The following is a 4065-nucleotide window of genomic DNA, read 5'->3' as shown; positions in this document are numbered from 1 at the left end:
CACTCCCATACTGAAGAGTTGTTGTTTTCCTGCTTCTTTAAAACGTAGCGGTCATTATGACTGAAGGTTCATCAGAGTGCAGGATGAACGTTTAGCCTGTTTCAGTGCAGGATTGACTCACTGTGGAAACATCAGATCCACCCAACAACAACAAAAAGAAGAAGAAGAAGACAAGGTCGTCTTTCTTCAGGAGGAATCTGGGTGTGTTGCTGTGATTAGACGTTTTTTTACAGTTTCACATCTGTTCAGTCAGGATCCTTTGAGTTTTCTTCACTTCTGTGGAAATGCTCCTGCTTTCACTTTTGAACCATCCTGAGTTCTGCTGTTTTTATCCAACCTGATGTTTAAATAATCACTGATCACAATCAGTTTTTTATGACCACATCTCCATCTAATGTCTGATGGTTCCCCACTTCCCAGTTTTTAATAATAATCCACTGGACAGTTGTCAACATGCCAAGGATCTGATGTCATTCCCACAACCACAGGACGTGATTTTCCATCTGGCTGGTAAAGAAATGAGAAGCTCCTCGTTGCTTTCTGCCAGCTGGAGCTCAGCTCTCCTCCAATAGGAAACTCCTATTGGCTCACCGAAACTCAGGCGGGGTTTTTGGCCTGGCGGTGCAGTAGGATGGTTTCAATTGTAAATGTGAAATATATGTTTTTAATTCAAATGAAAGGGCAAAGAAGAATCATCTGAAATATGTTTTGTCTTTTTATGGTCAGACAGAACCAGACTGGAGTCTTTATTTAACAATAATCTCATCAAAACTTTTCACCTTCTGATTACCCCAAATAAAAGGATCAGACTTCTTTAGATTTACAATTTATTAGCTTCTGTTAGGGTGAATAATCTTATAATACATTAATAACACCAGCTTACACAAACATTTTCATGTTGTTTTGATTTTGCTGGAGTTACTTTTATCTGGAGGCAGTTCTCATGTTTTCCTCCCAGCTTGCAGCAGCCGGTTTCAACACACGAGGTCAGCCAAGCTACCAAAGCAGAGCTGCAGGAAAACAGGTCGGATTCTCCCAAAGCAGCAGCAAATGAAGAGATGGAGCCCCCAAACTCATCACTGTGCCATTCCTCAGTCATGCAAATTGACACAAGTAAAAATGTCTCTGATATTTTCAGAGATGTTTCCCTTGTCAGGTTTCAGATAAAAACGTGAGTCTTTGCTTCTGCTCTGCATTTGTATCATGATAAAACTGTCTGCGTCTGTCACCTTCAGACATGTTCTGTCTTGACTTTACTAACAAGCTGTGTTTTCAGAAAGAATGCCACGGAACCACTTTCCTGTTTTTAATTGATTCAAAACATCATAGCAGAGATAATAAACCAAAAGGCTTCTGAGTGAAAGGAAACGCTGCAGACAGAAATCCGTTTCCTGGCATCTTTCTGTTTCTATTATCAAAAACTGTAGAAAAACCTTCTGCACAGCTGCTCTTGCATATATAAAATGGTTGCAGCATTTTATTAGTTCTAAACGATAAACAGAGGTTCTGTGTTTAATTTGGTGTTTAAAGGGTCAAACTGCTCTGAGCTGCTTCTCCAACACAAACACTGGAACCATTTCCTCCGTCTTCTGCTGATTCCCACAATCAGCAGAAGAATAAGGAAGAATAAGTCGTTTGTTAGAGCCGAGCTACGCCGCTGAGCGGCTGCCGTTATTCCACATCTGATTTATGTGTGGTGGAAACTCCAGCCAGTCAGAACAACAAGCAAGCCGGGCGTTCCCCCGTCACATTAATGCTCAGGAACAGAAAATTAAAAAGTAAAACTGAAGAAAGATCTAAACTATGAGAACAGAGAGTTTGTTCAGCCTCAGCAGCTGCAGGAATGAATCCAATTCAGATTATTGATCCACACGCAGGAACTGATCAGAAGTCTGAAGGACGTTGATAAAAGCTGTTAGCTGGAGGAGTTTTAGTCATGTTCCAAACGAAGTTCAGGCTGTTCCATCAGGATTTGACCTCAGACTGAAATCTGTGAGAAGCTAGGAAGGAAAATGGTTTCCATGACTAAAAATCTGAAAAGTGTGGTGTGTGTTGTCTTTAGCAGCTCGCACTCAATCAGATTCCATGACGGTTGTCTGAGTATGTGGTTTAGATTTTGGTCTAAACCAGGAGTTTAGACCAAAATCTGAGATAATACATTGTAACCCGGGTCACCAGGCCACTGCGCCGCCGTGCGGGGTCACCAGGCCACTGCGCCGCCGTGCGGGGTCACCAGGCCACTGCGCCGCCGTGCGGGGCCACCAGGCCACTGCGCCGCCGTGCCGGGCCACCAGGCCACTGCGCCGCCTGCCGTCTTCCTCTGGTTTCACTCAAAGAGTGAAACTTCTAAAGCAGCTGAAGGTTAAATGCCTCTGTTGCTTTAATGTCACAGTTTGAATTATACATGTGAAGAGATAAACGCTGAGGGGATAATGATGGTTTATCTATCAAAACACATAAAACACAGCTGCTGCTAATGAGGGTAACCATAGCAGCAGATAAAAAAGACAGACTGTGAGCCATATAGAAACTACATCTAGAAACAATGTTAGTATATATTAACAAGAAACTATAACTAAATTTCTATTCTTCAATAAACATAAAATATGACATAATAAACATAAAGAAAATAAAACATCTTCCAGTTTTAATTGGTTTTATGTAAAGTTGATGTAAAGCTGGACAGAAGCAGAGAACTAAACACTCATAGGGTTTATGTTTTCACAACAAAACATCATGGATGCAAACATATTAATGTCTGTAGTTACCCAGAAGGCTTTGTGAGGTTTGTGCTCAGGCTGAACAGCAGGTGGCAGTAGCATGTAGCATCCACTCTTCTGTCTGGTGTGTTCCTGAGGTCTGGAGGTTAAACTGGATGAGTTTCTATTTGTTCTTTCTGCAGCTGAAAACCTGAACTTTTAGTTATGATCTGTGCTCTCTTGTGGGCAGATGGTCGGTCTGCTGCCTTGCAGGAAGAAGGTTGTGGGTTTGAATCCCAGTTTGGGGTCTTTCTGCATGCAGTTAGCATGTTTTCCCTGCGCATGTGGTTCTGCAGGGCACTTCTCCACACAGCCAGAAATATTCATGTTAGGGTAACAGCTCTTTCTAAATCCCCATTAGGTGTGTGTGTGTGTGTGTGTGTGTGTGTAGTATCCACTCTTTGTGCCCATTCAGGACGGAAACTCAGATTTAATCCAACACTTTGCCTTCGCTCCATATGCAGCCAAACCGCTTTTCTTCTTATGTCTCTAAAAGGGCCATGAAAACTTTTAACTCCTCTAAAATATATTGTTTTGTAAATGAAAGCTTCATAATTATTTAGTTCTTCTAAGTTCTTAAAAACAGAGAACTTATTGAAATCAGGAAGAGATAAATGTTATTTTGGCTTCCAGAGAGAGAAACCCAGACGATGATGTGCTCGTTTAATGCTTTGCTACATAAACATGACCTGCACAATGATTTGCTCAGGATTTTACTTCCATTGTAGATTCTTCAGTTTGTTTGTTCTGCAGGAAGCGGATTGTGTGTTTCTGTGTTTTGCTTCAGGTCCTCTAGAGTTCAGATTGTCTTCAGATGTGGTTCCACGTTGTGCGTTTCCAGCTCGCTGGGTTTCATCCAAGCCAGAGGTGATGACATCAGTTTTGTTTCTGCTGCAGTTTTATCACTACAATCTCTTCAGCTGAGAAATCCAGTGACTCCAGTTATGACTTATAGTGACCTGATGAGGAGCATTTGTGTTTCTGAGGTTTATTTCATCTCTGACAAATATTCACTAACAGTAAAAACTGTCAATGGGACTCAATTAGCATTTTAAAGCAGTTGGTTGCATGGTCTATAATTAATTAATCACATTTTAACCAAAAACCGTGTATCTATAAAATAAGCATCATTTTCAATAAAAAAAACATTTTTGCTGCTAAATTACTGAATAAATAAATAGATGAGCTCAACAACAAAGATATTTATAGTTTTAATCTTCAGGTTCTTCAACCAGCAGATTGGAGCAGTTTGTCTTTGTCAGACACATGTGTCAAACTCAAGGCCCGCGGGCCACATGTGGCCCGC

General features: G+C 41.2%; 1 long non-coding RNA gene across 4 annotated transcripts in view; it reads left to right on the top strand.

Moving 5' to 3' along the window:
• Positions 1-3518: 3518 nt before the first annotated feature.
• LOC106935107 (uncharacterized) overlaps positions 3519-4065 on the top strand; it is a 27126-nt gene continuing 26579 nt past the window's right edge. For all 4 annotated transcript variants that reach the window (XR_001421836.1, XR_001421835.1, XR_001421834.1 and 1 more), the window contains exon 1: positions 3519-3626. This is a non-coding gene — a long non-coding RNA (uncharacterized LOC106935107). The remainder of the gene's footprint in view (positions 3627-4065) is intronic.

The sequence above is a fragment of the Poecilia latipinna genome, unplaced genomic scaffold, assembly GCF_001443285.1.
Source record: "Poecilia latipinna isolate Pla-1442-1.1 unplaced genomic scaffold, P_latipinna-1.0 Scaffold1910, whole genome shotgun sequence".
Classification (NCBI taxonomy): Eukaryota; Metazoa; Chordata; class Actinopteri; order Cyprinodontiformes; family Poeciliidae; genus Poecilia; species Poecilia latipinna.
This window is presented reverse-complemented; position numbering and strand designations above follow the sequence as displayed.